The sequence below is a fragment of the Apium graveolens genome, chromosome 8 (assembly GCF_009905375.1).
Source record: "Apium graveolens cultivar Ventura chromosome 8, ASM990537v1, whole genome shotgun sequence".
NCBI classification, from domain to species: Eukaryota; Viridiplantae; Streptophyta; class Magnoliopsida; order Apiales; family Apiaceae; genus Apium; species Apium graveolens.
Genome location: NC_133654.1, coordinates 238,327,925 through 238,352,981, shown reverse-complemented (window position 1 = coordinate 238,352,981; position 25,057 = coordinate 238,327,925). Strand labels below are relative to the sequence as shown.

The following is a 25,057-nucleotide window of genomic DNA, read 5'->3' as shown; positions in this document are numbered from 1 at the left end:
TATTAGACAAAGAGTAAAGTCTGATTCACTTCAGTACATCTTAGAAATAAGGCATAACTAAGAACTTTACTAAAAATCTATCATTATTCTGAAGTTTACTTTTGAATGAGTTCATGCACGAGTCCACCTCAACTGTTTTATGCTTATTTTATGCATCTTTTGAAATTCCATTTTACAGTGGCTTCTCAGTGTAAGTGAGTCATGACTGCTTATCAGAATTTATGCTTTTATCAGAGTATTTCTCCAGTAATTATAGAGTGTGAAAAGTCACCAAGAAAAATAATTATTTGCTTTTCCGATGCATATTACTTAATACCAGCAATGCACTTGGGTCATCCCTTCCACATTTTTACTCTAGATCTCAAAGGAGTACCTGATTTTTATTCCTTGTTTCTTTTCCTTTTTCTTTTGATAAGTGAGGTTTATCAGCACTTAGTACATTCAACAGATTTACTAACATCAGAACTTAACAGATGAGAAGCATTATTCTAGTTTTTGACTTAGTAATAAGATAGACAAAGTAAACTTAACTAAGCTCAATATCAGAATTTGCTTGTGTCAATAGATTTCCACATAAATAATTACTTCTAACATGGGATCTCTAGTATATTAAAGACTACTAGGTCAACATCTAGCACAGTTATCCTCATAGGATTGAATAGTCACATAAACAGTCATATCACTATCAGAGTTTAGAAATTCACATCAGACAACAATCAGTACTTAAGCAATTTTCAATTAAGCACAGAATACACAAGGAGAGTAATTTCGGTAAATACTGATCATAAAGTCTGATGCATCAGAACAAAAGCTAAGCAGATTTAGAGAAAGAACCTGAAACCATTCCAAGTTCATTTACCAATCTTGTAAAAGTAGCTTCACACAGTGGTTTTGTGAAGATATCTGTTAGTTGTTGATCTGTTGGAACAAAATGCAATTCCACTGTACCTTCATCCACATGTTCCCTTATGAAGTGGTACATAATGCTGATGTGCTTTGTCATTGAGTGTTGAACTGGATTACCTGTCATAGCAATAGCACTTTGATTATCACAGTAAATAGGGATTTTAAAATATGTTAACCCATAATCCAGTAACTGATTCTTCATCCAAAGAATCTGTGCACAACAGCTTCCTGCAGCAATGTACTTTGCTTCTGCAGTTGATGTGGACATTGACTTTTGTTTCTTGCTAAACCAAGAAACCAATCTGCCTCCAAGAAATTGGCAGCTTCCACTTGTGCTTTTCCTGTCAATTTTGCAACCTGCAAAATCTGCATCTGAGTAACCTATTAGTTTAAAATCTGATTCTCTGGGATACCACAATCCCATATCAGCTATTCCTTTAAGATACTTGAAAATTCTTTTCACAACTGTTAAGTGAGGTTCTTTTGGATCTGCTTGAAATCTTGCATAAAGACAGGTAGCATACATGATATCAGGTCTACTAGCAGTTAGATAGAGTAACGAGCCAATCATACCTCTATAATCAGTAATATCTACTGATTTACCAGTATCCTTATCCAGTTTTATTGCAGTGGCCATGGGAGTGGATGCACTTGAACAATCTTGCATTCCAAATTTCTTAAGCAAATTTCTGGTATACTTGGTTTGACAAATAAAAGTGCCTTCTTCATTCTGCTTGACTTGAAGGCCCAGAAAATAGCTAAGTTCCCCCATCATACTCATTTGATATCTTGACTGCATCAGTTTGGCAAACTTTTTACAAAGTCTGTCATTTGTAGAACCAAAGATGATATCATCAACATACATCTGAACCAGAAGTAAGTCATTTTCATGGTTGAGGTAGAACAGTGTTTTGTCTATAGTTCTTCTGTTAAATCCACTTTCTAGAAGAAACTGAGCTAAAGTCTCATACCATGCTCTTGGAGCTTGCTTAAGGCCATAAAGTGCTTTATCAAGCCTGTAGACATGATTAGGATATTTGGGATCTACAAAGCCTGGAGGTTTTTCAACATATACTTCCTCCTCCAATTCTCCATTGAGAAAAGCACTTTTAACATCCATTTGAAAGACTGTAAACTTTTTGTGAGCAACATAAGCCAAAAATATCCTTATGGCTTCCAATCTAAAAACTGGTGCAAATGTTTCACCATAATCAATTCCCTCATGTTGAGAATATCCTTTTGCAACTAACCTTGCCTTATTCCTTGTAATTATGCCATCACTATCAGTTTTATTTCTGAATACCCACTTTGTACCAACAACAGATCTGTTCTTTGGTCTTGGCACTAGGGTCCAGACTTTGTTTCTTTCAAATTCATTTAACTCTTCCTGCATTGCTTGTACCCAATCAGCATCTTGAAGAGCTTCTTCCACTTTCTTTGGTTCAGTCTGAGAAAGAAAAGAATTGTAAAGACATTCACTTGAAGTAGCTGTTCTAGTTCTGACACCTGCATCAGGATTTCCAATTATTAAGTCAGGTGTATGTGATTTAGTCCACTTCCTTGCAGATGGAAGGTTTTCTCTAGAACTGGATGCTCCCCCATGATCCATGCTATCTTCATCAACATTTTCTGATGCTCCCCCTGAAACTATGCTCTCTGAGTTGGATTCTTCAGAATTTAAGTTTTCAGAATTATCAGAACTTGTCTTATTAGAATTTGACGAATCAGAACTTGAAGATCCAGATGTATGTTCTGATGCTTCTTGAGATGTGCTTATATCTTGAGTATGCTCCCCCTGCATAGGTGCATCTTCCTTTGGCATAGTCACCACAGTTTCAATAACATCAGAGTTTACAGTATCAGGATTTATACTGTTAGGTTTTTCAGTATCAGAATTTAAGTCTTCATTTTCAAATCTCAGATGATCATGATCATTGAAATCTTCAAGTCGAATAATCTTCTTATCATCAAAAGAGACATTGATAGATTCCATGACCACTCTTATTCTCAAGTTATAGACTCTGAAGGCTTTTGTGGAAAGTGGATATCCAACAAAGATTCCTTCATCAGCTTTTAGATCAAATTTGGATAGCTGTTCAGGGTGAGTCTTAAGAACAAAACATTTGCATCCAAACACATGAAAATACTTCAGATTTGGCTTCTTTTTCTTCACCATCTCATATGGTGTCTTTCCTTGCTTGTTAGTGAGTGTTGCATTCTGAGTAAAACAAGTAGTCTGCACAGCTTCAGCCCAGAAATAGGTTGGAAGCTTTGCTTCATCAAGCATTATATGTGCAGCTTCAATGAGAGTTCTATTCTTTCTTTCAACAACTCCATTTTGCTGTGGAGTTCCAGGAGCATAGAATTCCTGCTTGATTCCATGGTCTTTGCAGAACTCTTCCATTATCAAATTCTTGAACTCAGTACCATTATCACTTCTTATTATCTTCACTGAATCTTTGACCAATTTATCCAGTTGCTTGACATGATCAATCAAGAGAGATGCAGTTTCACTTTTTGTGTGCAAGAAATACACCCATATGTATCTGGTGAACTCATCCTCTATGACCATAGCATATTTCTTCTTTGCAATAGACATGACATTTACTGGACCAAATAGATCAACATGTAGTAGGTGATAAGGCTCAAGAATTGATGATTCAGTCTTGCTCTTGAATGAGGATTTCCTTTTTTTAGCCTTCTGACAAGAATCACAAAGGCCATCAGGAGCAAATACTAACTTTGGCAGTCCTCTCACAAGATCTTTCTTGACTAATTCATTTATATTGTTGAAATTTAAATGAGAGAGTTTCTTGTGCTAGTTCCAGCTTTCTTCAATTGATGCTCTACTAATCAGATAGACTGCAGAACCATCAGTACTTGTTGAAAGCTTGGCTTCATAGATGTTACCATGCCTGTATCCTTTCAAAACAGCTTTGCCTATAGATTTACTAATAACTTCACAGTGTTCTTCAAAGAAATCCACATGATAACCTCTGTCACAGATTTGACTAACACTCAGCAGATTGTGTTTAAGTCCTGAGACCAGAACTACTTCTTTAATGATGACATTCCCAAGATTGATATTGCCATATCCCAATGTTTTTCCAATGTTGCCATCTCCATAAGAAACACTTGGGCCAGCCTTCTCCACAAAGTCTGATAGCCGGGCTTTATTTCCAGTCATATGTCCTGAACATGCACTGTCCAGAACTAGGATGTTTTTCCTGTTGCCCTGCAATCACAAAGACCACTAATGATTAGTTTTAAGGACCCAGACTTGCTTGGATCCTTTGGCCTTATTAAGTTTGTTAACATTTGCAGCGGATTTAGCATCAGAGTTGATGTTAACATTTTTCTTATCAGGATTTACACTATCAGACTTTGAATCAGAACTTACACTAGAAGGAACAATGGTAACTTTCTTTAAAGAAGGTTTTATTTGATAATAATCATAGTACAAACTATGATATTCCTTACAAGTATAAATGGAATGCCATAAACTACCACAATGAAAACAAGGATTTTGTGGCTTATATCTAACAGACTGACTCTTAACTCCTGACTTTGAAGGTAAGGAGTTTATGTTCTTATTCTTCCTGCAAAAAGAAGCCAGATGGTTAGAACTTCCAAAGTTATGACATATTTTTCTAGAAGCATCAGGAACAGGCTTATAATCATTGCTTTTATTCACACCTTCCTTTCCATTCCTATTTTTCCTAGGTGATTTTACCTTGTTTGCATTCTTAACTTCTTTCAGCTTATGCTTAAGCTGCTTCTTTGTCATTAAGCCTACGTTTACTTCAGTTGTCTTTTCCTGTTTTAGTTTGTCAGAAGTTAATTCCTCTTTAACTTCTGATTTTTCATTATCAGACTTTATTGCTATAAACTTAACAGGCTTTAACTTAGATTTTTGATTAACAACTATAGGCTTAATTTTAACAGTTCCTTTATCATTCTTATCATCTCCATAACCTAAGCCCTCTTTCCAGTTTTCACTACATAACAAATACTGAGTTGTTCTGCCAGAGTTAGTCCAAGTCATGATAATCTCTCTTTCCTTTTTTAACTCAGTTTTTAGAGATTCATTCATTTTAAGTAATTCATCCCTAACATAGAAAGCATCATCACTATCTTTCTGAGTTTGATGGAACATGACTAACTCTTTTTCTAAATAATCATTCCTCTTTTTACAAGCAAGATTTTCAGAAGTTAATATTTCACATGTTAAAGTTTGATCTCTATAGCTAATGAACATGGTTTTACGATATCTTCTCAACTCATTAATATCATCAGTATGAAAGGCATAAGTAGTTTGAGGTACCTTTAACTCAGCAGCTTCAGAACTGCTTTCAGCACTTGCCATATCAACATTTGTCATCAAGGCATAATTCTCCTCACTTTCAGAATCTGAGGTGTCTGTCCAGCTTTTGTTCTTTGTGACAAGAGCCTTGCCTTTGTCACTCTTCACTTTCTTGCAATCAGGAGATATATGGCCTTTCTCACCACAGTTGTAGCATTTGACATTTGTATAATCTCCTCTGTCAGACTTTCCTCCTTTGCCCTCAGGTTTTCTAAAATTCTTCTTATCAGAACTTGCACCTTTCCTGGAAAACTTCTTTCCCTTCCCGAACTTCCTGTATGCAATATTTGTGATTCCTTTCACCATAAGGGCACACAGCTTCATTATCTCTTCATCAGCATCCGTCTCAGGCAAGCTTTCAGATTCTGAGTCATCATCACTATCAGAACTTGATGACTCAGTATCAGACTTTGTGAAGAGCGCTTTACCCTTGCCTTTCCTTGAGGTGGCTGCCTTGGGGGATTCTTCTTCAGCCTTAAGAGCGACAGTCCTTGACTTTCCTCCTTTTCTCTTGCTTTTTTGTTGCATCTCAAGTTCATGAGTCTTGAGCATCCCATAAATTTCATCAAGAGTTATTTCATCAAGATTATAGTTGTCTCTTATTGTTGTTGCCTTCAAATCCCAGCTTTCAGGAAGAGCCAACAGGAATTTAAGGTTTGAATCTTCAAGATCATACTCCTTACAGTATGGAACTGTCCTCTCTCAGTGATGAACAAATATCACGAGAGCTGCTAGGGTTACAATGAATAATCTTCTCGATAATGATAACACTTATAGTGTAAACCCTATGTCTGTGTTTATATACTACACAGTTACAAGATAATCGCTAATTGATATGGAATATAATTCTGCTTCCTAAAATATATCAATCAAATATCTTTTCTTCCAAGTATTCCATTCTTCACGGAATTCCTTCTTCATGCATATCTCTTCTTACGTTTGTCTAGATCTTCTCTTCCTTTAATCAGCTGCCTTCCTTATCTGAATATTTCCTTTAAGTCCTAATATTATCTTCTGATAAATATCTCCTGAACCTTAAGTACTGATGACTTAAGTTCTGACTTCAGTATAAGTGCTGATTTCAGTTAAGTACTGATTTGTCCTGTTTAAGTAAGATTTGAAAACTAAACATAAATCATATTAGACATGACATTATCAAATATATCTAACAGACAAGACTGAGAATAATGATCATTAAGTGAAAATGATTAAGTATCAAGTGAACAATGATTAATGATTTAGAATTGGATATTATATTTTTATTTTAAAAACCAAGGTTAGGCTGCTGATTAGTCACACACTAACCCCGAGCAAGGCACACGACTCTGCTCTAATTACTGGATCCAAGGCACACATTGGCCTAACTTGACCACCAATCTGGTCTGACCACGAATCTGGTCCACAATTTTATAAAACAATCCAATTCTAACATAATAACAGAATAAACAATGTAAAGCAATAAACAAAATCATAAGCAACATTGGATATTCAACAATGAAATGGTTTCAATCTTCACAAAAGATCAATATGTCAATTTCAAAAAATGGCTGTTAGATAATGAAAGAATTGGATAACAAAGGAATCAAAGTTTCAAGGTTGTAAGGATTTGGTCTTTCAAAGCATAAGGTAGAATGGTTTGAGTATGTAAGCAATTTGAGTCAGTGTTTGGCATTTAGTTTGTATGTATTTGTGGAGTAGTATCGTATATCTGTGATTCGTATTCGGGTATACAACAATCAATGGTTCAGAAAGAATAAGATTTACGGCTCAAAGATCAATAACTGGAATCAAGATTTAGGGTTCAGTGCTTCAAAGCACTTGCAATATGAAACAAGACTATTAATCAACTACAATATATCTCGAGAAAATTTAGAACACTTGCCTGATATTAGCTTGCTATACTTCTCTAACTTTCAATCACAATCTCCTACTCCTCGACTATCTATTTCCCTTTCCTACGCCTTGCCTCTTCTGCTCACATTTCATAAACATTTATCAATACTCAAGTCATATGATTCTATTTGTTATACACTTCTATCTACCCTTCCTTTACCCAATCCGATTAACGGATTGAAAGTTATGCTATAAACAAGTAAACACCGAACATATAGACCGCCGGTCAAGCAACAAGTCACATATACCACATAACACGTCAAACAATCAATGATATATCATTTATAAAGGAGTCTTGGGTCATAAGCTAGCTATCGAGTATTTAATATGATTTTTAAAACATTTTTCGGAATTAACACGGGTCGTTGGATCAATTTTAAAGCAATAAACAGGGTTCGGTTGGCCACATCTGGTTTCAAAATAATTTTTTAATAATTATCGAGCCTTGAAAACAATTTAAAATAATATTTTAAAACTCGAAACTATTTTTCAGAATTTTTAAATCATTTTTAAATAAATAAATCTGATTACTAATTAATTAAAATTAATTAATAATTAATTAAATCAATTAACCAATTATTTTTTTGAATTAATTGACCAATTAATCAATTAATTATTAACTAAAATTAATTAAATAATTAATTTATATTTATTTTTGAATTAAAAATAATTTTTGGAACTAAAATAATAATTTTTGGAATTTTCAGAAATTAAAAAATGAATTTTTTTATAATTAAAATAAATAGGAAATATGATTTTTAAATATTTTATAAACAGGAATCCTATTTTTGAAAACTTTGCAAACTACAGGGACTAAACTTCACCATCTTCAAAAATACGGGGACCTAACTGCAATTTTACCACACCTCGCCGGAAAACAGTCGGGGTTCGCCGGAGAATTCGTTCCTAGAATCCTCCCATCATCAAAAGCTCCAGAATTAATCTACAATTCACAAGGAATTTAACCATACCATTCAATCACACAGATAACCCCTGAGTTGGCCGGAAAATGGCCGGGAAGTTCGTCGGTTTCCGGCGAGCTCGACGTAAACTTAAAAACACAACTCCCTTTGATTCAGGAATCCTCTGTTCACGAGCTATACACCAATCGATTGCAAATTTCATAAGGAACACAACCCACTATATTTCAACAGCTAATAACCCCTAGAAAAATAAAGCCCTAATTTTCAATTAAGAACATTCTTACGGGTTATAAACCCTAATTTTAAAATTTGAAAATTAAACTCAATTTTGAACATGTTATTGAACTCCAAATCAATCATATGACATATGAAAATCATCAGGAGAACAAGCTCTACAACATGCAAGCATCAAATCATTCAAACAATCATTCGTACAAAAATTCATATTTTTAATCAAAATAATTCGAAAATAAATAAAAATATAGAAAATAAACCTTTGATTCTGCAGTTCTGAAACTTGGATAATCTGATAGAACACTTCAAAACCTCCGTTTTGGTTACTAGAGCTTCTCGAGAAGATTTCACTAAAACCTCCAAATTGTAGTTTGATTCTTGAAAGTTTATATGAAATTAGGGTTTTTCTCTGGAAAATTCTATAATTACTGTTGCAAATGATTTTCGGTACGAAATAAAAATACGGTAAAGGCTATTTATAATTACGGAAAATTAGTATCCCGTTGGATCATTCCGGATACAAAATGGTACGTTTATTTATAAAAACAGATCCAAACGATACCGGTTTTCGGGATAATTATCCAAATCAGTACAATTTGTACTGCGGTCTTGGTCTTAGCGCCTGGTTACACGTATTACGAGGTGATAATTGTAATAGTTTAATAAAAAGATCCTGTTTATCAAAAATACGAGTTTTATTGAATTACCGAAACGAATAATGTATCGAAAATATTGCGTCGGGACCCGCACAGGACAAACCGTACGCTGGATCGAAAAAGTCAAAACATGGAAAATGCTCGGAATATTGTAATTAGGTTAGGAAGGAGTTCTCGGAAGAGTTTCGGGTTATAAAAACGTAAAAACGGGTGACGTCGGTTGGTTCCCGATTATATGAAATAGTTTATAGATACTCGGAAAAAGATTTTATAAAATTCATAAATTTCCTATAAAATCATAAATCAACATAAAAATAAATAGGAAGATATGACAATTATCTATATTTTATTTTGGACATATAAAAATTAAAATACTCAATTGATATTATTTTTAAACATCCAAATACATATACCACTTAACAATTAGTTCACAGAATAAATACTGAACATGCATAATATTTATTTATTAGCAAAAATAATTACATGATATATCCCAGATATTACAGTTAAATAGCAACCCATTACCTGAAGTAGATTCATTATTTCCATGCCCGATCTAGATTACTTCTTTTTCTCCATTACTACTTGGTTCAACCTCTCCTGTACTGAGACAAATTACATATCATATAAAATTTACCAATCAGCTATTAATGTAATGTAACACCTACTCCACTTACATAAGCAAACAGAATCCTACCTGCAGCTTCACGTACTCTTTCTCCTTCTTCACTTTATTAATTTCTTGAGTTCTCGCTAGCTTTTAAAACAAGTATATGTCAATTACCAATAACTAACTGGTAATGGATAAAAACTAAGATATTGACTAACCTGATTACCGATGACCATCCTCTGCAATTTATCTCCCTCTTGTTGCAACTTATGAATATGGGCCTTAAAATCTGCTACAGCTTTAGCTTCCTGGCCATTGTAGTTAATGTGTTTTCAAATACACACACAAGCCAGTACAATTTGGCTCTCATACAATAGTTATCAATCAGTGTGTAGTGTATCTAACCGTTCTAGTAATAGTTGTTATCTCTCTATCCTTAGCAGAAAACTGCAATTGTGGAGGTTAAACTTGCAATCTCGTAAGAATAAACTATAATAAGATGGATCATATATATAGAATTAAGGATTCCCCGAGCAGTTCCCTTATAGGTTGAAAATATATCTACTACCAAAAAGAGGAGGAGAAAAGACGTGTGAATTGACAGGGTGAAAATATAAAACACTTAAATGTCGGTTTCACCAACTGAGCAGAAATTAACATTCCTCACTGCAACAAAATTTCACTGAGCTAATTCATTTACCTTACAGTCAAGACACTATTATATCACTTTAACAGAAGGGGTGATACTTTTGCTTATGTCTGTTAAATTTATATGACTGTTAACAGGATTCCATACATAAAATCACATGGATTTTAGACTGCTCTGTATGGCAAGAACAAGTCACATACTCTATATCAAATATTTTAAATTTTCAATTGAATTCAGGAAAAAAAAGCTGATAACATTGTAGCATGTGCAAGTCCCACGTTCTCTTTGAATTAAGTTTGAAAAATATCCGCACTGTTAACTCTTATTTAATGGAGCTACAAATTTATTTTGTATACTCTGAGAACTTTAACCTGCAATTTAAGACTAATTACACGAAGAAAAAATCAACCGGGGTCTGAGGTACCAAATATCAAAACTTTTCATGCATCATCCAGCTGAAATTCAAATTAAACTAGAAGTTTCAAGACGCAGATAGCAAACTTTCCAAAATAATTCTCACAAAAAAAACTAACATTTTATCATAAAATTAACACATCTATTCATAATACGACATTTAATCAATAAAATAAAAAAGCTAACAATACAGTCCATCAAAATGTGAATACAAAATCCAAACTAAAATACCGTTATCACTGCTCATTAGCAGACTTTCTAAACTCAATATCGCGCTGTCTCTGCTGCAACAGTGAGTACATACAATTACAAGTATGTGCAATCGATACCTGATCAAACCATAAAACTAACAAAATTAAATTTAATTATCACAATGTAAGTCAACAAACACAGTCACAAGTCAAAATTTTTGATAAAATTAGATAAAAATCGAGATACAACACCGGATCAGTTGCGAAAAAATCGAGAGAAGCTGAATGTGACGAGTGTTTGATTCAAGTACTTGGTACAGTGATCCAAGTTTGTAACATTTACAAATGTTTGGTCACTGAACAATAAAATAAGAAATTAATCGAATTTAGCAAAATAATAAATTGAATTAAATTAAAACCTAGAAATTAAATTAAAACCTAAAAATTATTCGAAATAAAGAATAGACCGCGTAATGAAAACACTGGAAAAATGATGGTTAAATACATAATTATTAAAAGTCTTGTAGTATTTTTAAGTCATTCAAATTTCCAAGATTTACCAGAAAAGGCCCCTAAAGTTGATTTATTCCGACACCCTGAAAAAATTAGCTCAAATTTAGTCAAGAAAGTGGTTCACTAGGAGATCCAAGTAGTATTTGATACTCATAATTCCTTAGTTGTATAATTGTTACATCGTCTCTTAGGGACCTGCAAAAATAAGAGTATTAATATAATTATAAAATTCCCAAAATTGAAACCCCAAAATTTGAAAATTAGGGTTTCAATGAAAATAATAAAACCTAAGTAAATAATAAACCTATCAACAATTTCTAAGAGAGTAACAATCAAAGCAGATAAAAAATCTAACTACTTGAACATAGAGGAGCAGAGCACAATAAAATAGAGGTGATGATACAAGCACAGTACCGCAAGAACAACACAGATGAGCAACATACGATGAGCACAAAGGAGCAATACACGATGATAAGCTAATTTAGGGATTGAGACAAGTAAAAACAAAACTAATTGAAGGGATTGAATAAAGTTAGGGTTCTTCAGGGGAATGTGTTCGATGAGTGAGAGGAAGTGTTTGATGAGTCGAATGTGTTTAGTTTTATATTTTTATATTTTTTATTTTTAGTGGGTCTATGTTTTGAGTTTTAAGTTTATGTTTTTGTCATTTTGGTTCAAGGCGGGGGATGAATTTTGGTTAAGGCGGGGTAAAATTTTGGTTCAATGTGAGGGGGGAAGTAAGGGGCGTGATTTTTTAAGGGAAGCTTAAGACATCAGTTGAATGAGAAATTGATGTCCAAATAAATGTTAGACATCGGTTATGTGAAAAGCGATGTAAAAAATACTTTTTACATCAGTGGTAACTTTAAACGATATTAAAGCCCTGATGTCTATTCTACTTTTTCTAGTAGTGTATTTCTTCCAGCTTGGCAAAAGAGAGTGAGAGGAGTCCCACCTTAGATGGTGAAGGTGAGGGTGTGAGGTTGGGAAGCCAAGGGGAGCCCTTGATGCAAAAACAGAGAGAACATGAGAGAAAAGCATGTACAGATGAATGGGAAATGCCTGTCATTAGTGACTTAATGGATGTCGATGAGGCTGAAAAGAGACAGCTAATTCAGCAAGAATATCAAGTTATTTTAGACTCTATCAGTTATGATGCTGAGACATTTACTCACCATAATCCAGCATATCAAGTTCTTGCTGGATAGGGCAATGAGGCTGCTGAGCAGATTCTGAATTTGGTGCACATAACATCATCTATACTAAGGGCCAAGGATGCAATCAAAGCCATGCCCTCCACAGCTGGTGATGATTTTGAGTATCCCTCTGGTGGTTCTAAAGACTCTTTTGGGGATGATTGTGAGGATGATGAAGGAGAAGGCATGAACATGGGGGGGATGTAAACATTCCATCATTGATGATGAACAAGGAATGCACTTACCCATATCTCCAAACCACACTTTTCAAGTTAATTCATGACACCCAAAGTGCAATTCAAGCAACCATAAGTGCCAGCACCAAAAGTCTACTCTAAGCCCATCTAGAGTCTCTACAATTGCACAAGATTCAAGCTCTAAAACAAATTCAAGATGTGACTAAAATCAAGACATAAATTGCACAAGTCAAGAAGGACATCACTGAAAAGATAGAGTCTACCATTCATGACTCTATAATGAGAGACATTAACAGGCAACTCAGGAAGGATTCTGACTTAAGTAACAAGATTGAATCTTTGGACACTAGGCTAAAAGCACTGAAAGAGTCAATCACTAAGATCCAGATCAACAAAGTTCACCAGACACTCCTTCTTCAGAAATTGGTGGCTGTACAAACCTCAAACCCCGCTCAACTTGATGCTAACAAAAAGGGGGAGAAATATGCACTCGTCCCAGTCAGCAAGGGGAGAAAGATGCACTTACCCAAGGTAGTGAGGGGGAGAAGGATGTGAATATTCAAGTCATTAAAGTGATTTTTCTAGCAATTACTTTCTCTAAGCCACCAGTTCTGGATAACATTGACTTGATCAATATTGCAGCAGCTGAGCTCAGGCTGAATGAACAATTGAAGCAAAATAATGAGAAGATTGAAAAGGTATTTGGTCCAATTGCAAAACCTGATAAACAAGTGAAACACTTCACTCAATTGAGGCCAATTTCAATCAATAAAATCAGCTTGGGAAATTTGGAGAAAGTCAACCCTCAGCAAGAAGACTTCCACGGGCCAATGTGATGTTACAGCAAAAAAAACTACTCAAAGAATTCAATCAAAAATCTAACGGACCTAGTCTATGAAACCCTCAAGCCTGATGAAGAGAAACTGCTTGGTGGATCTTTTGCTTATCACAAAGATCCAAGAGACTCAGTCTTGAAGAAGAGAATTGCTAAAGTCTAAAGGCATGGCAAATTGATCTGTGTGATGGCTGGACATCCACAATTTGCAGAAGCTAAGATAGAAGAAAAAGTGAGGCTCAAACAACAGAAAAGATAAGCTGCCTTAGATGCCAGGAACCAAGCCAAAAAGCCTGCAACCACAGAAACTGAAAAGCCTGTTGTGATAGCTGAGCCTGTGAGTGAAGAAAAGCAAGAGGTACCAAAATAGGTAAAAGTACTAAGACAGAAATTTAGAGCAAAGAGGAAGCTGGATTTTGATGAGGAAAAGGAAGAGTACATGCACAAGTCAACCAACTTTGCCCACAATAGAGCATACTGAATTTAAGGTTTATTCTGATATAAATTTCCATGGTGAACCCATAATTCCCAAGGATGAACCCTTAGATTCGGAAAGCCTACCAATCCCTGATCTAAATATCCCAATCCCAACCAAACCAAGAAAAACAAAGAAAAGAGGAGTCAAACAAGCCAAACCTGTCAGACTTCAATCCAAAGCCTTAGCCAAACCCAAACCAACTGTCAATAAGGGAGATCAACTCTACATATGTGACATCAAGGAGTTTTTAGACCTAAAACTCTATCTGGATGAGCTATATAAAGTAAGAGCTATTGATGCTCACAAAAAGCTTCCAGAGAGATTAGTGTTCAGGTACAAGGGTGGAAAAGAGCTAACTTGGCCTCTTCACAGAATTCTTGATGAAGGCTCTGTCTTAGTGAAAATATTCTCCTCAATAAAGAAGAACTTTGGGTTTAATATTGCTGCCAAAAAGATGATACTGAACAAAATTGAGAAGATAAGAAATAGCTGGAGAGACCCAAATGCACTCCCAAGAGTCTTAACTATTCCCTACAATGGAGATAAAGTACATTTAAGGCCATACTGGATAATAGAGTTCAAGGATGAGAAGAACACCATAAAATTCTTCAGATTAGAAGATCAACTAAAGATTTCAAGCAATGAAACTCTCATGGAGATGCAAGAAATGTTGGATCAAACTAATGAAGATAAATCTAAATTCTACATGCAACTTCAACACCAGATTGAAGAGAACAATTAGAAACTGGGAAAGAAGATCAGACATTCAAGAAAATAAGATAAAATTTGCTCAGTATAAAGGAGCACCTTAAAAATGGCTTGTGAGATTTTCTATGAACCTTCCTATGTATAATTTTTAATAAATTATAGCACTTATCAATTTTATCTACTATTAATAAGTCTGAATTTATAAGGTGTTTTGTTCATCAAGTTTCTCTTAATTTATGCCTACAATTCCAGTAGACATAAATTGGGGGAGATTGTTAGGAATATGTCATAGGCTTGATGATAAGTTCACCAAAACACCTTAGTAGATTTAATTTAGTGTTTTATAGCTCTTGACAGATGATTTATTTTCACATCCGTTGAGAGAGTAGCCTATGTCTTAATAAGTTTTGTAACATATTCCTGCATACGACAATACCTTAGAGATCCAGAAGTTGTAGGATATTTAAAGTTATGTTGACTACTAGATTGATATGCAAAATAGGTTGGTCAATTGTATATATTAGATGCCTTGTAATTTTGCATAAGTGAAATAGACTTAACTGCTATGGAAGACTTTCAGCAGATGATTTTACAAGGTTTCAACGGATGATCCAAGTCATATTCAACGGATGATCTACTGAAGTTTCAACGGATGATCCAACTCAGTTTCAACGGATGATCTAATGAAGTTTCAACGGATGTTCTAATTCAAATTGCAGTTTACAGTGACTTGACAGTCACATGGGTTGATTAGATGCAAATGAAATGTGGCAGCCTATTTATAGGTTTTAGAGAACAAAGAAGCATTTCCATTTCCATGCTTACTTGAAGAAAATCAAAGATACTGGATGGAGAAATGTAGAAGCATGTGATTAGACAAACACACATTTTATTTTATTAGTTTGTCTTATTCACTTGTATCTTGGTAATATATAAACCAAGAGTAGCTAGTAGTAAATTAAGTACTTGAAATAGAGAAATAGAAAAAGCTGTATACATGAAGAATTTCTCTGTTCTTGTAATTCTACTTGTAAGCAGCTGTGTGCAAACCTTGCATCACAGAGTTCTCGGTCTTATATATATCTCTGGTGGAAAATTTCAATACACCAGAAAGTTTTTAAATATTGTGTTTAATTACTTTGTGTTTGATTACCTCAATATTTTCATTCCGCACTTTTGCTTAATCAAACACTGTTATATATTTAAGATAGAATATTTTTGAAATAAAAAAGGAACCGGAATTACATTCAACCTCCCTTTTGTAATTCTTTATTAGATTGTTTGGGAATAACAAGTAATTGCAGAGAAATTTAAAATATTTATTATTCTGAACATGTAATAGGGAAGATAAACTTGCATGATTATAATTAAACAATCTGATAAGTAAAATGATAAACTATTCTGAAATTAGAATAGTACATAAAAATTGCCTGGTATGCTCAATAACTCTTCACTACAACCTCGGCTTATAACTGTTGACTACCGACTCAGTCTAACACCTGGCTGCGCTCCTTGCTACTCGATTTTATAAACAAAATTTATATTTCAATTAACGGAACTCAATCGAGGTAACTATACGTCTCGACGTCTACCCGATCATTTATAACTAATTATGGCATTTAAAACTATAAATAGATAGCATGCATATCATATAGCATGTAATCATGTTATACATATAACACGTAATCATATATTTCATGTAACATATAAATCAGATCGTCAAAATACAGGTCTCGGTACGTTTAGAATTGAAATCGGGTCAAAAATAGTATTTAACGATAACTAATCGACTCAGAACGACTCGCAAATCAAATTACCTTACGATACAAAAGAATTTAGGTCCCGAAAGTATTTTTAATGAAAGCGGGAAATTTTTATGAGTCCAAAAGCGTTCGTTTCGTATTAGACGGATGAATGGTCTATTTATTACGAATAAAATAAGAATAAAATAGGAATAAATCAAATAATAATAATATTAATTGATTTTTAAATACTTAAATATAAATTTTAAAAGCTCAAAAGTAATTTTAGAAATTATTTTAATTATTTATAAATAATTAGATTTTATTTAACTATTTATAAATAAAATTAATTGATTAAATGAATTAATCAATTACTTGAATCTATAAAAAATCAATTAAAATAAATTATAAATAATTAAATCAAATTGAATTTTTGAAATAATAAAAGAAAATAATTTTTTAGAATTTAAAATAATTAACTAAATAATTTTTTGAATTTAAAAATAATAAGGAAATAATTTTTAGAATTTAAAAAATGATTTTTGAAAATAGGAAATGAATTTTGAATAATTTTTAAAAATAAAATTTGCATAACAGATTTTCGAAAATGGAATTTGGGGAAATTCGATTGAAAGCGGGTTGAAGTTGCGTTATAAGCGAGTCATGAAGAACACATTCGGGTTGTCAAGAACCCAGCCGGAGAATCACTAGTTTCCGGCGAAGGCCAAAAATCCTGCGGAACTCCGATAGGACTCAAGACAACTCCAATCAAAACTGTTTCTTCGGTTTTGTGCCTCAAATCCATTCCAACAACGTCCGGAACTACGAATTAAACCACAACAATCTACAAACATCCTTGAATCAAAGATTGCGTCTAAAGTTCGACCAAAAACCGGCGAAACTCCGATCAAACAATTATTCGGGTAAAAACTCTACCAAACACAGAGATTTCAGTGCCAAATTAAAGCTGGTAACATATAGAATCAATTACTAAGATCATAAACAACAAACAATCAACAAAAATCAATAACCCATTACGAGTTCATCTCAACGGAAATTGAATTCGCAAAATACTAAACCTTAATCGATGATTCAGGTATCAAAATGTTGGCCTTGAAACATTCTTTGATTTGGTATCAATATCGTCAACCACAGATCACTACAAGTAGATCAATCGATCGAATTTTCGATGAGCAAACCCCAGCCCCCAATTTTTTATTTTTTTGATTTTTATAATATTTTTGGATAATTCTGAAAATAAAATAAATAAAATCTGCTATTTATATTAACATAAAAATAAATACCCCAAAATTAATTAAGGGTGTTTTATTCCCTTAATTAAAATAATTATATGAATAATTTTTAAATCAAATAAATATAGAATTTATGCCAAAATTCCCCAAAAATTATGAATAATTCAAAAATAAAAAAATAATGGGTATTTGAAATATGTATAATTCTATAAAAATAAAAACATGAATTTTGTGAGCTTTGTGGATCCCGGTTCGTTGATTTTTGAGAAATCGAAACGTTATCTAAATTAACAAGAAACCCTGAAAACACATAAAATGCAAAACATTATAAAACAAGTACCTCAATAAAGATGCTAATAAATACGCGTCCAGATCGCAGGTCGATTCATATAATTGCATTTTTAACATATAACAGATAATTGAAAAAATTCATGGTCCCTGCGGGGCCACAGATAACAACTATAACACGTAATATCATGGCAATAATTATTTTAAACTCATGTAAACACATAATACTTATTTAATTATCACAAAATATTCATGTAATTTTCTCGGATATTACATACACTCTCTCCACAAATAACTTAACGGACATATTACCTCATCAAATAGAGTCGAGATATCTTATTTCACTTCCCCATATTCCATTTGAATACCAACCTGCAAGAAAATAACAATAAAACACACATCAAGTTGTTTATAACAATCATCAAACAGTTGGAGTGCAAAAACTTAAGTTTTAATAAAATAAAAAAAAATTGAATTCTGATTAGACTAAAAAGATCACCTGATTATGTATTGAGATGTTTCAAAACATTAACGAAAAAATATTAGCAAAATTGAAATGTATCAAATTATAGTAGAATAGTATATCCAAAAAATGATGGTTAAACACATGCATACTTTTGAATCATTTAAAAAAATAAAGTGGTTATCTCATCAAATAGAGCCGAGATGTCTTATTCCACTTCCTCATCTTCCATTTTAATATCATCCTGCAAGAAAACAACACCAAAACATATATAAAGTTGTTTAGAATAATATCAAGCAGTTGGAGTGCAAAAACTTAATTTCTAACAAAATCGAAAAGATAATTAAATCAAGATAAGACTAAAAACATCATCTGATTATGTGTTGAGATGTTTCAAAAGATTAACGAAAAAATATTAACGAAATCGAAATGTATCGAATTATAATACAATAGTATGTCCAAAAAAGAATTGTTAAACACATGCATACTTTTGAATCGTTTAAAAGAATAAAGTGGTTACCTGTTGTACAGAAGCAAAAATTGATAGTCATCTGCACATTGGAGCAACCATTGATTATCATCTGCAAGAAAATGATTCAAAATTGTAAGTATTCATATAAAAACAAATATAATACGTGAATAATTAGCCATCACACACAAATATAAACATAAAATATGTATATATAGATTTACTGAGATAATAATAAGAAATTATGGATTTATGAAGAATGAAAAAGAAAAATGAATTAGATGATTAACTGCGTAAAAAATGAAGAAGATGTAATCTAAAAATTTTCAATTTTTTTGTTAACGTATTTTGTGGATCTATGATTGATTTGTTATAGAGGTGAAAACATTTTAATTATAAGATTGATATTGTTTCTAATATTTTATTTAAAACCCATTAAATATTGGATAGTGCAGGGATCTATGCTGATTTGTATAGAAAATAGTAGCTTTTGCAAAATGGGTCGAGGTCAAATTTCAAAAATGTGCGTCTTATATATTTACTATAGTATCTTTTTTAGTACTGTTACATATTGAATTCTCAATGATCAGAAGAAGCTCAGGATCTGGCTGTTCGGATGTCATCAGGATCTGATGTACCGTCAGGATTTGGTATGTCATCAGGATTTGTATGACATCAGTATTTGAAGACAGTCAGCATTAGAGGATTTGTTCTGTTCCTTATAATGTGGAGCATATATCTGTTACGTCTGAGAGATAGGACTTTATCTGTTTAGTTTAAGATATGTATCAGTTTCAGTTAGTTTTTGATAATGCATATCTTAGATTAATCAGTTGTAGCTGTGTAGTATATAAACACAGTTTAGGTCCTCACTTAGTGTAATACTCGAGGATCATTCGACCTAGCAGCTCTCAAGAACATCAGTATTTCTTGAGAGGATTTTATAACAGTTTTTATCAGATATATAAAAAGCTGTTATATTTTATTACTTGTTCGAAACATTTATACAATTGTATCCAACCCCCCTTAAACAATTGTATCTTTACTGGGCAACAATTGGTATCAGAGCACACTGATAAATTTACAATCAGAAATGATCTAAACATGTCTCTGAACAAGTATGAAAGCATTAAAATTCCCATTCTGAAAAAGACTGAATATCCAACATGAAAGGTGAAGATGCTCATATACCTGAAAGCTACAGATCCAGATTATCTAGACGTAATCAATGATGGACCCTTCATGCCAACAAAACTGGTGCCTGCAACTCCTACTGTTTCTGAACACTATCAACTGAAGGAGAATACAGAATGGACACCAGAAGAGAAAGTAGTTGTACGAAAGAAGGATAATTTGCCAAAATCAGATATAATGATTCATCATCAAATCCTGATGATGATACTGATTCTGAAACTGATGAAAACATGACAGATTCTGATGTCATGCAAATGGTCGCATTGCTGGTTAAGGGCTTCAGTAGAATGCAATTTAGGAAGTCTAGGAACAACAGAAGCTTCAGGAAGAAGTTCACTAGAGGTGAAAAGAAGTCAACTGGGAGAAAAGATGGAAATGACTCTAAAGCTGGGAAGCTAGACAGGACAAAGATCAAGTGCTACAACTGTGATGAACCTGGTCACTTTACCTCAGAGTACAAGAAAATAAAGCATGATAAAGGGAAGAGCAAAGCCCTGATCACTTCAAGCAAGAATTGAATTGACTCCTCTGACTCTGAAGGTGAAAACACATGCTATGCACTGATGTCCAGTCTTGATGATCCTGCTGCTTCTGAGCCTAAGATACAAACTCCTTTCTTCTCTTTTGATACTGAAAATATATCTGAATTGAAATCTATTCTTAAATCTTTGCATGGTAGTTTTAAGAATAAGACTTTAGAAAATGATAGACTTATAACTGAAATTAAGACCTTGAAATCTAGGATTGATCAGTTAGAGTCTGACTTAATTCATCAGATATATTTGAAGAAAGAATGTGAGAGAGCTAAACATACAGTTAAGATTCTTGAGGCTAGGTACAGTATGCTAGAAAAGGATCTAGAAAATGAAAGAAAAACCCTTAAAGCCTGGACTGATTCAGGCAAAAAGGTTCATGAGATGATCTCAAAGAAAAACTGGAAAGAATGCCTAGGCTATAAAGATGGAATTAAGGATGTTGACACAGAAAATAAAATTTCCCTTAAAACTCCTGTTAAGTTTATTTCATCAGAAGCTGATGAACCCAAATCCACTTTTGAAAGGGGTTCAACATCAGTATCACAAGAAAAACTTGTAAATGATAAAACTCAAAGAAAGAAAAGCAAGGAAACCATTAAGTCTGTTCAGAAAGAAAAGAACATAGGACTTTTGTCAGCAAGTCAATTGAAAAAGAAAATATCTGAGGTTACTGACAAACCTCAAGTAAAAAGTCCTAAAAAACAGGAATGGTAAGCAAGGTATTTCTAAAAATTCAAATTACAAGGTTGTTCCCAATGCTTCTAGGAAAACTTGTTTTAACTGTGGAAATACTAATCATCTTGCTATTGATTGCATGAGGAATAAAAAAAGGAAAACTGCTATTCCTGAGTCTGATGTTAGGGGTAGATCAGTATTTTATAAACCACAAAATCCTTGTTTTCATTGTGGTAGTAGTTGGCATTCGATTTATACTTGTAGTTCTTATCACAAGTTGTATCACAATTACTATGAACCTTTACCTAAATTTAATAAAGTTGCTTGTGTGATTAATTCTGTTGGTTTTACTAAATTTGCTTCTGACAAGACAAATCCTGACAAAGGAAAGACTATCAAAAGTACTTCTGACACACAAAGGCTTAAGTTGTCCAAAAAGAGGACCCAACAAGTGTGGGTCCTTAAAAATCCTTCTAATTAATTATTCTTCTGATTGCAGGGTAACAAGAAAAATAAACTTGTCTTGGATAGTGGATGTTCAGGACACATGAATGGAAATAAATTCCTGCTGTCAGAATTTGAGAAGAAGGTTGGCCCAGATGTATCTTATGGAGATGGAAATGCAGGACATACTCTGGGATATGCCAACTTGATAATTGGAAAGGTAGCAATAGAGAATGTAGCTCTGGTGGAAGGACTGAAGCATAATCTTCTGAGCATCAGTCAAATCACTGACATAGGTTATCATGTTGTATTCTATGACTCACACTGCGAAGTTATTCATAACAAGTCAAAGAAAATTTTCTTGATAGGATACAGACATGGTAAAATTTATGAAGTAAGGCTACATGAAAGTTGTTAGTCCCTTAACAATATAGCAAGAATTACAGAAGGGGGGTTGAATGGAATTCTTGAACCTTTTTATTAAAATAAAAAAATGTTCAAACTCGAATACAAATATAAGTTTTTTGATTAGCACAATGCGGAATAAAAATTTAAGTGAATCAAAACATAAGTAATTAAAAACAAGAGTCTTTAAAAACTTTCTGGTGGATTTAAACAATTCCACCAGAGATATATATTATATCGAGAGAACTCTGTGTGCAAGAATGCTCACAGCTGCTTACAAATTTGAACTACTGAGAATACAGAGAAATGCTAATAATTCTGCTTACAAATGTTTCTCACTTTTTGTATCTCAGATCTACGTTTCTATTTGCTACTTCTTGGTTTATATATTACCAAGATTACAAAGTCAAAAGATAGAATCATTATAAAAACTATCAGTTTTTATGCTTTGCTACTTTGTTCTCTATTACCCAGTTAATAGGCTTCGTCATTCCATATGCATACATCCCGACGCATGTGACCAGTTGTCACTGTCAACTGATGTTTGAATTCTTTATCCGTTGGTTTCATGATCATCCGTCGGATTGTTGATCATCCGTCGGGTTGTTGATCATCCGTCAGGTGCTTTGTAGTTTATCCGTCGGGTAGCAATCAGGCACTTGACTTCATTTTACTTATGCAGAATTACAAGACATCATCTATGTACAATTAATCAACCTATTCTGCATATCTAGTTAAAGTCCACATGACTTATATGCTACTACAGACTCTATATAAAGGTGTATGCGGAAATGTGCTACATACTTATTATTACATAAGCTACTCACTCGATGGATAATAAATCATTATCCGTCGGGACTATAATTCTTATCCGTCGAGTGCTACATTATTTCACTAAGTAAAATCTACTTAGGTGTTTTGTTTATGTCATCATCAAGTACACAACATATGCACAACAATCTCCCCCAATTTATGTCTACTGGAATTGTAGCCATAAATTAAGAGATACTTGATGATAACAAAACACCCTAAACATACATCTTTAAAAGAAAATAAATAATACTTAAAGTGCTTCAATTAATCAAAATGTACAAAGTTTGGCTCACAGTCATTTCAAGATGCTCCTCTTGCCTGAGCAGATTTTTCTAGTTTCTTGAAGGTCTGGATCTTCTTCCAAGCTTCCTGTTGTTTTCATCAATCTGATTTTGGAGCTGCCTGTGGAATTCCATTTCATCAGATTCTGAGAGATTTAGCCTTTCTTACATTTCCAATAGAGTCTCATTGCTGGAGATGCTCAATTGGTCTTCTAATATGAAGAATCTTCTCACCCCTTTGTCATCTATGAACTCCATCAGCCAGTAGGGCCTTAGATGCACTCTTCTCCCTGTATATGGGATGATTAGAGTCTTTGGGAGTGCATCTTTAGCTCTAACACTCCTTAGTTCTTCAATCTTCTTCAATACTAATCTTCTAGCAGTGACATTGAACCCAAAGTTCTTCTTGAAGGATGAATAAACTTTAATCAGTACAACTTGGCTCTCTTAAAGAATCCTATGAAGTGGCCAGTGAATCTCCTTTCCTCCTTTGTACTTGAACACTAACCTTTCAGGTAGGTTTCTGTATGCATCAATTCCCCTCACTTCATCTAGTTCATCCAGATAGAGGTTTAGATCAGAAAATTCTTTGATATCACACAAGTACAAGTAGTCTCCCTTATTGACTTTGGGTTGAGCTTTTACTACAGATTTGGATTTGAGGGGTGACAGCTTCACTTTCTTGACTGCCCTTGACTCTGTCCTCTTTGGCTTGCTAAGGATTGGTAGACTAAAGTCAGGAATTGGTATGTTATCCCATTCTATTGGCTCATCCTTGGGCACAATAGGTTCACCATGAATATTCCTGTAGGGATCCACCACCCTTATATCTTCAAATACCACAGAGGGCTTTGATGCTTGAATTGTAGTTGGTGTGGGTTCCTTAGGAAATTGATCTCCCAATTCCTTGTCAACAATATCCAGTTTCCTTTTTGTTCTTTTAGCCAATTCTTTCTTTCTTGGAGATTTCTTCTATTCTTCAACTTGCTCCCTTGATTCAGTAACTTCAGATGGTTGAGAGGGAATTTTTTGAGATGAACTTACAGCCTGTAGCTTGGCTAAGATAGCAATCTGCTCTTTCTTTTGTTTAGCCTTCTTTGCATCTAGAATAGCTTGCTTCTTTTCCTGCTTCAATCTGGCTTTTTCTTCTCTCTTTGCTTGACCAAACTGAGGATGTCCAGCTATTACACAAATTTCCTTCCCATTTCTGAATATCTTAACAGTCCTCTTTTTAGAAGCTGAATCAGTTGGATCTTTATAGAAAACAATTGATCTTGACAGAAGCTTCTTCTCATCAGACTTGGGTGTCTCATACACAGTATCCAAGGGGTTCTTCAAGGATGATTTTGAATAGTTTACCCTTGGTTTAAGGATCATTTCAGCCTTTGGAGACTTGATTCAGGAAGATTGTCCTCTTTCCAGATAATTCATGCTCATCTCATTCACACTGATCTGCTTGACTTGAGAGTGATGGATGGCTGACTTTACTGGCTCTTTGACAAGTTGGAACTTCTTCTGTATCTCCTCATCAATCTTCTCCCAGTTAATCAAACTCAACTTTTCTTTCTCAACAACTTTCAAGTTTGCTGCTGCTGCTTGAATCAGATCTATACCATCTGCAACTGGTGGCTTTGAGATAGTAATTGAAGGCACAATTACTTTGCTGATTTGTATTTGAAGTTTCTCCCCCTCACTTGGTTCTTTCTACCCCTTTTTGTTATCATCAAG

At 33.7% G+C, this 25,057-nt stretch overlaps 1 pseudogene; it reads right to left on the bottom strand.

Annotated features, from left to right (window-relative positions):
* Positions 1-25,057, bottom strand: part of LOC141680467 (uncharacterized) — a 49,179-nt pseudogene that overhangs the window by 16,183 nt on the left and 7,939 nt on the right.